Genomic DNA, 12,921 nt, shown 5'->3' with positions numbered 1-12,921 from the left:
GGAAAAGTCACCATTCAGTCTGGAGAATCTAGACAAGTGGTTAGATAATGCAGAGAGAGAAATCAATGTTATCAGGTGCTGTCTGGAAATAATGAAAGGAATAAAGATCACCCAAGATGAGTCAGAGTTTGACAAAGAGGTTTTCACTCCAGGTGTAGAGGACACTCTGTGCTTTATCTTCACTTCCTGGAAACTGATGACCCCTACCTGGACCAGATGGATAACTACCTGCATTCTGGTGAATCACCTAAGAGTTTCCTCCACCAATCAAAGACCACTGGTTCTTCTCAGAAGACGTGATTGATGACATGAAAATGAAAGCTGAAGATTTCTCCACAATTGTCAAAGGCCTGAAGGACAGCAGCAGATTTCGTTTCATTGTGTCAGCGATAAGAAATAAGAAATACAAAGGAGCAACCATCTACCATTACAAGAAGAGCCGCAAGACCACTGAAGAATTTTCAAAGCCTGCTGTTCCTAATGTGGAAGCTGTTAAAGACAACAAGGCTCTAATTTGGTGTAAGCCTGTTTCCTTTCAGCCAAAATAATTTTATGTATAAATAATTTCGGTTCCAAACAGTATCTCAGGACTGCATTCCTCTGGAATGAACAAAGACATCTGATGTTGGTCCTAGAATTTTCTGGGGCCACACACCAGTTTGAGGGTTACAGCTCCTACAGCTCTTATTACCACTGGGAAGACCTTCAGTTTCATTTTTCACATCTGCTCCAGATGTTCCTTTGTTCCTCTAGTACTTCTTTATTTTCTCTGGTCCTTACAGATGTTGCTGTCCACTCAGATTACCACATCTGTCATGACTGTGGTCTTCTGTTCTGTGTCAACCATCACTTTGCCTGGTTGGTTGTCCAGCAACTGCTTGTCTGTCTCAACTCAAAGTCCCACAGGAACTTAGCCCTGCTGTTCTCAACCACCTTTGGTGGTGTCTCCCATCGGGACTTGGGAACTTCTAGTCCATGTGGCTTGAATCTTCTTCCTACCATGCTTCAGCTGGCGTCTTCACACCTGTCTTACCTTTTAAGGTATTTTGCTGTGGCTGACCTTTGTGCATCTTTATCATGCTTCTCGTTGGCCTCATGGCACACCAGATACTTATAGCTGTATCTATATCTGCTATTCTGCCTTCTGGATGCTCCACCCTTTGAGATCATGATTATGGAGTGCCATCAGCTTCTTCAGCCAGTAGGCATGGATCATGTCAGACCCCAGGGCTGCCCAGGTCTTGATTCCAGAAACTCATTTTTGGAAGTTAACTGGTTCATTTTTTGGGAGGTTGCGGAGGTTTCTTCCAGTATTGCTCAGTTTCACTTTGGGTCATGACTGCCCTTGTCACTGCCGGGCGGCCAACACAGGTGAATGGACTCAAGCAGACAACACTCAGAGGCACGGACGATCAGTGAGAAGCAAATGCTTATTACAGCAAGTGGGGAGTAACACACAGGGGGAGAATAGTCAAACGCAAAAACACAAATCATGAACTGAGAACAACACTATGATAAACCTACAAAGTGCTAGATGAGTCACAATAATACAAACAATGACCATAAACTATGAACAAGAATCACAGTTCGTGTGCTGTGAGAGATTCCAGTGAGCGAGTCTCTTAGCTGGCAGGTGCAACAGCCAGGGAACCCGACACTGGGTATTTTCAAGAGGAGGAACCCTATACTGCAGGGCAAAGGGAGAATTATGAAGTGGGGCTCTCAGAGTCACTGAAACGAGGGAGAACAGGATTAGAGCGAGCTCCAACCAGCAGTCCAGAGAGAAAAGGCAATTTGCAACAATCTTACTTTGTGCAGAGGGAAGCGAGGTGTGGAGGGGTAGTGGTTCGGGTTGGCATGAGCAAGATCCGATAGACACTCCATAGAAAGCTGGGCAGGGAGGCAGGCCGGTGAGTATAAAAACGAAGCTGCGAGCAGAACAGCGGCCTTGCAAAAGGTAGGTTAATGGCGTAGAAAGTGGCATCCATGAGACTGCTGAGACCAGAGAAAACAAGGTTACTTCAGAAAGTACTAGGAGATTACTAGCTAGGGGAGCCTTCACTAACTAGGGTTAGTTGACGTTCTGGCGATTAGTGGTTGTGAATGCTGGTCTTAAAAGTCTGCAGTCTAATTACTCACAGCTGCAGAAATTACTGTCACACTGGCATATGTATGAGCTTGTTAATTTCAATGATACTGGTTTGAGGATGGTGCATAGACCAGTGTTAATATCTGCAAGTATCTCCTTTGATGGGACTGTCATTGAGCCAGGCAAGTTTTGCTCTTGGTTGGGTGGGTTGAGTCTGGTCACAATATTCACCCTCAGCTCAGTAGATGCATATGCTAAAACCCACCCTGCGGGCATTTTTTGTCAAGCCTGAGATAGTTGTTCGCTTCACTCATGTATTAAAACACAGACATGTAGGGTAATTTATCATTATTATATTTTCATTATTTCACTGTATATTGTCTGATGGCAAAAAAACCAGACTCTTCAAAAACACCAATTAAACAAATAATGAAAACATATATTCTTTTTCTCAAGCATCATAGTAATTATATGAGACAAAAGTATCAATTGCAGTCATTATTTGTGCTTCACTGTTTGATTAAGATTTCTTTACACATATCCATGACAATACATTCCAGAATAGAATAGAATAGAATAGAATAGAATAATCCTTTAATTGTCCCACAAGGGGAAATTTGGCGGTAACAGCAGCAGAAGAAAAGCACATATACAAACAGAACAGGACACTAAACAGAAACACACAATTTTTCAAAAAAAAAAAATATTTAGATTATGGACAATAGTTACAAAAAAAGAGTACTGTACAGTTATTAAGATTAAAGTATAGTTTTTTATATGTATATAAACTGAGAAAAATAATGTGCAAATTATAACAGTAGTAGTTGTTCGGTTGATTAGTACAAATTACAGTGCTGATGTAAACATCTATGTTTGTTGGGAGCAGTTCTGATTGTACAGTCTGACAGCTGCGGGGAGGAAGGACCTGCGGAAACGCTCCTTCATGCATCTAGGATGCAGCAGTCTGTCACTGAAGCAGCTCTGCAGTTCAGCAACATTTACATGCATGGGGTGGGAGACTCTGTCCATCAGAGATGTTATTTTGGCCAGAGTCCTTCTGTCTCCCACCACCTGCACTGGGTCCAGGGTGCATTCTAGAACAGAGCTGGCCTTCCTGATAAGATTATCCAACCTCTTCCTCTCAGCTGCTGATAAACCGCTGCTCCAACATACAACAGTTTAGAAAATGATGAATGCCAACACAGAGTCATAGAAGGTTTTTAAAAGCGCTCCCTGTAGTCCAAATGACCTCAGCCGCCTCAGCAGGTAGAGTCTGCTCTGACCCTTCCTGTAAAGAGCATCAGTGTTGTGGCTCCAGTCCAGTTTATTATTCAGGTGAACACCCAGGTACCTATAAGAGTCCACTATCTCAATGTCCACTCCCTGGATGTTCACTGGTGTCAGTGTGGTGGGTCTGCGTCTCCCGACGTCCACCACCAACTCCTTGGTTTTCCCGGCATTGATCAGCAGGTGGTTCTGCTGGCAGCAGTTCACAAAGTCCAGAGTCCACTGTCTGTACTCTGAGTTGTCCTCAACTGTGATGAGGCCGACTATGGCAGAGTCGTCAGAGAACTTCTGTGGGTGGCAGCGTGGGGAGTTGATGGAGAAGTCTGTAGTGTAGAGGGTGAAGAGGAACGGTGCCAGCACAGTTCCCTGTGGGGCCCCCGTACTGCAGACCAGCATATTAGAGACACAGCGCTGTGTCCTCACATACTGTGGGTGTTCTGTGAGATAGTCCTGTATCCATTGGGACATGTGGTGGTCCACTCCTGATAGCTCCAGCTTGTCCCGCAGAAGCCTGTTCTATCTCAGAACCCTCAGGAAATAGAGGCACGGCTGGGCTTTCTTCACTAAGGCTGATGTGTTTGTAGTCTGTGATAGGTCCTCGGCTATGTGGCTACCGAAGAACTTAAAGGAGGACACCATCTAGACATAGTCACCTTTTATGGAGAGGGGAAGGGGATCAGTTTTTGTCTTGCGGAAGTCCATGACCACTTCCTTAGTTTTCCTAGTGTTGAGGGTTAGGTTATTGTAGTCACACCATTCTGTCAGATGTTCGACCTCATCTCTGTAGCCGGTGTCATCATCGTTGGTGATAAGCCCCATCAGAGTGGTGTCATCTGCAAATTTTATGATGATGTTGCAGGGATGCGTGGTGGTGCAGTCACCGGTGTAGATGGTGTATAGGAATGGACTCAGCACACATCCCTGTAGTGAGCCAGTGCTGAGTGACAGGGTGGATGATCTCTGGTTGCCAACCTGGACAGATTGTGATGGATCAGTAAGAAAGTTTTTGATCCATGCACATGTAAAATGGCCTGTATTTTGTATAGCGCTTTTACTAGTTCCTAAGGACCCCAAAGCGCTTTACATATCCAGTCATCCACCCATTCACACACTGGTGATGGCAAGCTACGTTGTAGCCACAGCCACCCTGGGGCGCACTGACAGAGGCGAGGCTGCCGGACACTGGCACCACCGGGCCCTCTGACCACCACCAGTAGGCAACGAGTGAAGTGTCTTGCCCAAGGACACAACGACCGAGACTGTCCGAGCCGGGGCTCGAACCGGCAATCGTCCGATTACAAGGCGAGCTACCAACTCCTGAGCCACGATCCCCTCGCCTCGCCATGTAGCTTGGGAGTTTACCAGCTTGGCAATAAGAAGCTGAGCTGAAATCAATTAAGTATTTCTTACTGAAGTCCCAGAATTCTCCAGCTGATGCAGAGCTTATATTATTGCATGTGAGTCTGCTGTTGTAAAGTGGAATGGATAGTAATGATTTCTAATAAACTTCTCTTTTTCAGATGCCTGTGATCTCACCCTGGATTTAAACACTGCAAACAACCAGCTGATTCTGTCTGAAGGGAACAAGAAGGCAACATATGGAGAATGGCAGAAATATCCAAATCACTCTGAGAGGTTTGATTTAGTGCCTCAGGTTTTGTGCAACGAGGGGCTGACTGGGCGCCATTACTGGGAAGTACAGTTGAGTAATGATTCTACCACTCAGGTTGGCATAGCTGTTATTACCAAAGCATCCAGAGAAAGGGACAAGGTGGTGAGACAGAATTTGGCGCTAATTCCAAATCCTGGTATGTTGGTACATACTTTGGAACAGGGTTCAGTGTGTGGCATAATGGCAAATTAAGCAGCGGCAGTCTCTGCTGCAGCAGAGTTGGAGTGTTTCTTGATTACCCCGCTGGCACTGTGTCTTTCTATGCAGTCTCCTCTAGCACACTGACACACCTCCACACCTTTCGCACCAGATTCACAGAGCCTGTTTACCCAGGCTTCTGGATAAAGAACACATCCAACTATGTTAAACTGTCTCCAGTTTAATAACATCAGCAGAATCAGTCACAGCAGAAAACACTGGGGCCAAAAACAAAATGAAAGATTTTGCATTATGTTTTCATAAACCTCTTATAGCTTTATATTGTTTTGAGCAAATACACTTTTTGTGTGTTCATCACAGCTGCATGACTCATAACATTAATTTACTATTAAATGCTTTGATAGAAAGTCGGGTTTAATCTCACTATGATAAATGTTGCCATGGGGATCAGGGGATCTAATTATTGTAATGCTTCATGATTCATATGCTACTGTCGGGAGTGCTGGAATATTATGCTGCTATTATTTGCTGCTATTTTTATGATCATTATTATTATTCCATTAATTATTAATATTGATACTGCATTTAGATGTTTAAACATATTGGCACCCAATTAAGTTTTTATTACAGGTCCAGTAAGAACCACTTTGAACTGTTGAGTTGAATCTATAATTCCAAATGCTTTTCAAAGCTCCTATAATCTTAAATGTTTCTGTGCAGACTGCAGGGACAGGAAATATACTCTGTGTAAAAGGAGACAGGAAACGGCAGGCTTAGGCAGAAGTGAAACTGAAAGCAGAGTCAGATTGTAAGGTGTTTTGAGCAGGCTGTATTATTATGCATTAATATCTCTGATTAAGCTTTGATTAAGTTTTAAGTAGTTGTATTAGATTGAAACATTTGTTTTATACATTTTACATATAAGTCAAGATCGGCACACACAGGATGGCCTTAGCCTGGTTGCCTAAGCTGAGGTCAATTAAGGTGCAGCGTGAGGATCACACATGTATAGACATACACACCAACAAACACATATAGTTTCAGCTGTGTACGTGCGCAGGCCTTGTGTCTGGAAAGGACGAGAGGTGTGAGGTGAGCTAGGGTGCAGGAGAGGTCATGACACAGTACACAGTACTCAGCACACACACACATACACGCACACACACACACACATCTGTAGACTCATTTGAGTAGGTAAGAGTTTAATCGAGTTTTGCTTGCGACTGCAAAATTGTGCCTGCATGAGTGACAGTTTGTGCAGAACGTGGACCTGATGTTCCAGAAGATAAGCCTGGGCAGGATGGTGACAGGAAGCACCTGGGTTCGAGCCGAAGATGATGTTCTTTAAACTATGTCAAAGTTAACTGAACGTTTGTGGTTTTGCATTGACGTATGCTGTATTGAGTCTGCCTGGCAACAGAAGGGGGGGGGAGCAGTATCGCCCCAACCCTATAAAGCCTTTGTTCTGACAATTGTAAGACAGTTCAACACTGAATCTGCACAGTGTTGGCTCCACATGTGTATTCATTAAAATGCCGTCTAATTGCACCCGGCCGGATCAGTGGTCATTATTTTGGTCTTCCTCCTCAATTTCTGAACCCTAACACTACATACATACAAAATATTTGTGGAGGTTAGTTATTCTCCTAAAAGGAGGGTAAAGAATGTGTTTCTGATTTAGTTTCTCCTAGTTACTTAAAGCATTTTTCTTTTCCTTACATGTTCCTATTCAAAGCTACTAACATGGTCAGCCTAAAATATAACACATGTAAACCTTACTTTTAATGAGTATCAGGCATAGTTAGCTGATGAGGAATTAAGTGTGACGATAGCCTGATTTATTTATCTTAAAAACAATTGTGTGTGTGTGTGTGTCTGTTTGTGTTTTAAAGTAGACAATGTCTTACAGTCTTTTTTAAGGTGTGGGCTGTCTGGCTAATTGCCATTTTATAAACAAAAACAAGTGTAATGTGCCACTCAGGAAATCTGTAGGGTCTGAGCACATTTTCCCACTGACTCAGAATACTGCACATAGAGTCACCACATGCTGTTAACCTGCTGATGTTTGTGAAGCTGTAGCTCTCCCGCTTTGTGTAACACCGACACCTGGTGGATGTCATCAATAAAGCTGAATCCTGAGTTGAACAGCTTGTACTGCTTCCTGTGTTTATTCAGAAGTTAAACTTTATTTCAAAATTGCTAAATAAAAAAAAATCACAGTTTTAAAGTTGGTCTTATATGATATATACACATATAAATTATTTGTTTTTATTTAATTTTGTTAACTTTATTAATTTTGTGCTCTTTAAAAACAACATAACAGATGACCAAAGTGCTGTACAACAAAAATAAAAAATAAGAGAATAAGAATAAAAGAATAAATCAGTATAAGTACATACAAGGGGAAGAAGTTAACACAGATGACAACTCTCACCGCGTTAAAAGCCAAGAAGAAAAGATGTGTTTTTAAATCAGCATGAGACGGAGACTGCCTGACCTTCAGAGGCAACATTTTAGGAGCCAACACTGCAAAGGCTCTGTCTCCTCGGGATTTATAAAATTTCTTCGCGACAGTCAAAAGCAACTGCTTAGCTGATATAAGAGCATGCAACGACATTTAAGGGTGAAGCAGCTCACACAAATAAGAAGGGGTGGGACTATTAAGAGACTTAAAACTAAATAAAAGAATCTAATTGTTAGCAGCTACTCTGCTGATAAGATTTAAGTGCTGGGAATGCTCCCCTCATGTTCCGTGTTCTTCACTCAGTAGTGCCGGTGAATGCAGCTTAAAATATACTGTTTTTGTGCAACAACCCATTCCTCATTTCTTTATAGTTTGCTAGGAAAATTATAAATATGTGCTGAACAACAATAAAATGGGTTAGCAGTAGGGATGCACCGATACCGATACTGGTATCGGGTATCGGTGCCGATACTGTAAAATGTGTGCGTACTCGTACTCGTAAAAGTTAACCGATACCATGAACCGATACTCATAATTCCCATGGACTTAAACGCCACGGTAACATAAGGTGTTCACAGTTGATGTTATGTGATGTAACTCTACCCTGAATATAATTTGCCCTGTAATATGTCACAAGGTAAATACAGGTAATTAGAGCAATCAAACTGTTACGTTAATCATAAAAGTATTATTTTATGGTATGTAACTCTGAAGGAATTAAAATATTTTCAGAGTTCTAATTTTCTGGAGGCCTGTGAAGGTAGCATAAAACAGGGACCTTGCATGGGGAGATGCACGAGGTTAGCTGAACCAAAGTGAGAGACTCGGCTAGTTTTACTGAGGTTAACCAGCACAAAAGAGTGTGTGACTAGAAAGCTGACCGTGTGAGAGCTTCACAACAGAGTGTGGGTGAAGTGACTTTTTGTTTCAATGGTCGCACCACCGTGCTGTGTTTCCAGCTACGACCGCCGAGGCTAAAGGCTAGCCGGACTGCTTGGCTGCGCCTCGGAGGCAGCCGCTATGGACTGTAGGAGAGCTGGACAGTGACTCGCTAACGCGCTGTAGCAGAGACAGCATCGGGTCCGCAGGGGAGTGGATTTAGTGTGGGACTGGTGAACGGCGACCTACCGATCAGCTGAACTGTAAGTCAGACTTTTGTGCTCTTACTGGGGAGAAGAGGATTTTCTCCATCGTCCGGCGTGAGCAACAAACAGGCCTGCAACAAGTGTGAATGTGAGTGTGTGTGGGGCCCATGTGTGAATATTGTATGTTTAGTGGATTTATATAACGTGTTTTGGAGTGTATATTAGTGAGTCACTTACCAAAAGGTGATAACATAAGTTGGGTTGTTTAATATAATTTGAAAGGAATTATGTCATTTATACAGTGTATTTCATTTGGTTAAGGAATTGGAATATCATTTGAGTTTAAAAAGGGATGTGTTGTACAGTATTTGTCTCTGCCCTTACGTTCAGTAAACGTTTCGTTTGTGTTAAAGAGTTGTGTGGGGTCGTTTCTTTACTACTGGTTAAGTTTAACTTGTGTGTGGTAGAAGTATCGGATTTTGTACTCGGTATCGGCAAGTACTCAGATCCAAGTATCGGTATCGGATCGGTTTGAAAAAATTGGTATCGTTGCATCCCTAGTTAGCAGTAGGTCGTCACGTTTGTGTGTGTGTGTGTTTTAAGCGTTTTCTAAGGACAGCGCGAAAACGGTAAAGAAAGGAAAAAAAGCCACCTCTTTCCTATCGGTGGAAAAATGCACCATGTCGACCAATTTAAAAAAAAGTCAACAGGTAGGATTTGGTTGTTTAGGAAGAGGGAAAAGTTTTGGGAGTGACGGTAACGGCAGCGAGACAGAGCGAGCGAGTGAGAGAGTTTTTAGATGTGGGAGATTTGTGACGTTTAGTGTGGAGTGTATACTTAGTGTATTGTGTTGTCTTGTGTAGTTGTTCTGTCGTGTAGTTGTTGTTTTGTGTCAGTGAGGGCACTAATGAATGTCACTAAGGCACATTTGCAACGCAAACACTGTCACTAAGTAGAAAACCAGCGGAGTGATACACCTGCTGCTGTCAGGCCTGCAGGTTTATCCCTGTGCTGTTCTCCTCTGTGTTTTGGTGGACAAACTTTTTTTTACTGGCACACATCATTTGTGTGTCAACTTATTGCGACACCTGATTGTTCTCTCATTTCAGTTTTAGTAATATTTTTAAATGGTTGTACAAAAAGAAAAAACAGCAGGTGTATTGGCTGCATTTTTAGACAAATAGTTGTATATGTTTACAAAATGTACAATTTATATTTACTCAACATGTCTGTGGTTTTTTTACAGTAAAAAAAATACTACTAGGATTTTAAGTTCTTTGTGTGATTTCAGATCAGTAGTACTAATGCAGTATGTCAGTGAAAAAAACAACTAAATTCAGTTGAGCTGAAAAGAATGATACCAAACAAGGCGAGGGGAAAAAATAAATGAAACAATCTGAGGGTGAAATACAAACGTAAACTCAAAAGGAGTCAAAATGGCGGTTGTATTTCAGACCTCAGTGGGTTAATCCAACAAATCATGAAAAATTAGGTTTAAATTTATGTTCATGACAGTGCAGATTTCTGACATTTTGTGTAATTTAAGCTGTAACAATGTGATTGTTTTCTAACAAAAACAGTGAAACTTAAGTTAGACCTGTGTTTGTAAATGAACACGCCCATGTTGTGTAGCTTTCTGGATTTTATACTTATTGGGTTACATATTTATTTATTATACAGGCTACAGTACATAAGATCAAAACTCACATGTACAACACTGTAAAATGTAATATTGTGTTTAATTAAAAATATTAAATAGGCTGAACTCAGTTTTTATCAATTTGTTATTAGAACTCGATTTAAATAAGTTACCAGTACATTTTATGCAAAACGCTGATAAACTCTGTAGGAGCCATAACCAAATATATAGAATTTTGATAACCACTGTGTTTTCATTTGTTGGGTTGTTATGGGAGTCACGTGGGTGTTAGCGGTGACATAAATGGGCGTTGTCAGTCTGTCATTCTCGGGGTTTGATTTTGACAGAGAGGAGGGCTGGGTAGCCGTAATTTTGTTGACATGCACAACATGTTTTGCTTTGTTACATTAGAGCCTGTGACGTTGTAAGAGTACAAATCGTGAGATGATCACATTACTCTGTTAACTCTCAAAGCACTTTAATAAATAAGCAAACAATTCCGCCCTTCGCATTATTACGTAAGTTGACAGCGTGTCAGGCAAAGAGGCAAGCTCCATCCCCGGCCTCTAGCGACTGTGGAAGTCGCTATATCTTTAGTCAACAAAAAACGGCATTCTGGAGAAGCAAGCCGCAAGCAGGATCAAAGATATCAGATCAAGGAACCTGAAAGACGCCAAGTAAGTGCAGCGCATCTGAATGAGTGAGCCAGCAGCACCGACACACCTGACGCAATTCTGAGGAGCGCAGGTAAGAATGAAATAGGGATGAAAATAGGGATGAAATAGTGATGAAAATAGGGATGAAATAGGCCTGAGAACAGCGAGAGCCAACCTGTCCCGTGGCATCAGAAAAGCGAAACAGGACTACACACACAAGATAACCTCCCACTTCAATGATAGCAAGGACGCACGAAGCCTATGGCAAGGCATCCAGGCTATTACAGACTACAAGCCTGCAGCGCGTAGCTGTGAGAGCGACACCACTCTGCTCAACAACCTGAACAGCTTCTTTGCACGCTTTGAAGCACAGAACAACACACGCCCACAGAAAACACCACCACCTCCACACGACCAGCCTCTGTGCCTGTCTGCTGCCAGCGTGAAGAGGACACTCATCACCATCAACGCCCGGAAAGCAGCGGGTCCAGATAACATCCCTGGTAGTGTGCTGAAAGACTGCGCAGAGGAGCTGAAGGATGTCTTCACAGACATCTTTAACATCTCACTGAGGCAAGCCACTGTCCCATCATGCTTCAAGACTGCCACCATCATACCTGTGCCAAAGAAATCATCCCCAGCCTGTTTCAATGACTACCGCCCCGTGGCACTGACACCCATTATTATGAAGTGCTTTGAACGACTAGTCATGTCACACATCAAATCCACCCTGCCTCCCACCCTGGACCCATACCAGTTCGCATACAGAGCGAAACGATCCACAGAGGATGCTATCTGCTCTGCCCTCCACCCAGCCCTAACTCATCTGGAGAAGAAAGACTCATATGTGAGAATGCTGTTCATAGACTTCAGCTCAGCATTCAACACCCTAATACCACAACAACTCATCTGTAAACTGGACAGACTGGGCCTCAGCACCTCCCTCTGCAACTGGCTGCTGGATTTCCTCAGCCAGAGGCCTCAAGCGGTGCGTGTGGGCAACAAGGTCTCAAACAGCATCACCCTGAGTACGGGGGCTCCACAAGGCTGTGTGCTCAGTCCTCTGCTCTTCACCCTGCTGACACATGACTGCACACCAACCTACAGCTCCAACCACCTTGTGAAGTTTGCGGACGACACAACGCTGGTGGGGCTCATCACCAAGGGCGATGAGACCCACTACAGGAAAGATGTTGAGCTCCTGACCACGTGGTGCAGAGACAACAACCTCCTGCTAAATGTTAGCAAGACCAAGGAGGTTATTGTCAACTTCCAGAGAGGCCACACCTGTCACCCCCCATTGAACATCGACGGCGCAGCGGTGGAGAGGGTGAGCAGCACCAAGTTCCTGGGGGTGCACATCAGTGAGGACCTCTCCTGGACCACCAACACAGCATCACTGGCCAAGAAAGCACAACAGCGCCTCTACTTCCTGCGCAAACTCAAGCGGGCAAGTGCTCCACCACCCATCCTGACCACATTCTACAGAGGAACTATTGAAAGCATCCTTTCCAGCTGCATCACTGTGTGGGGCGGTAGCTGCACTGACTATAACAGGAAAGCTCTACAACGCATTGTGAGAACAGCTGAGAGGATAGTTGGTGTACCACTCCCCTCCCTGCAAGACATCTACACCACCTGCCTTACCCGCAAAGCCATCACAATTGTCAACGATGCAACCCACCCCGCGCACTGTCTGTTCAGCCTCCTGCCCTCCGGAAAAAGATACAGAAGTCTCCGCTCCCGCACTACCAGGCTCACCAACAGCTTCATCCACCAGGCTGTGAGACTGCTGAACTCTCTCCCCTCCCGGCTCCCAGCCAGCAGAATCACCAGATCGGCAGAACTATAGGAAGACAGACTGGACTCT

The 12,921-nt window shown here is 43.6% G+C and overlaps 1 pseudogene; it reads left to right on the top strand.

Annotated features, from left to right (window-relative positions):
• Positions 1 to 250: 250 nt before the first annotated feature.
• Positions 251 to 6,413, top strand: LOC120438007 (annotated as a pseudogene).
• Positions 6,414 to 12,921: the final 6,508 nt, after the last annotated feature.

This window comes from Oreochromis aureus, linkage group 3, assembly GCF_013358895.1.
Source record: "Oreochromis aureus strain Israel breed Guangdong linkage group 3, ZZ_aureus, whole genome shotgun sequence".
Taxonomy (NCBI): domain Eukaryota; kingdom Metazoa; phylum Chordata; class Actinopteri; order Cichliformes; family Cichlidae; genus Oreochromis; species Oreochromis aureus.
This window is presented reverse-complemented; position numbering and strand designations above follow the sequence as displayed.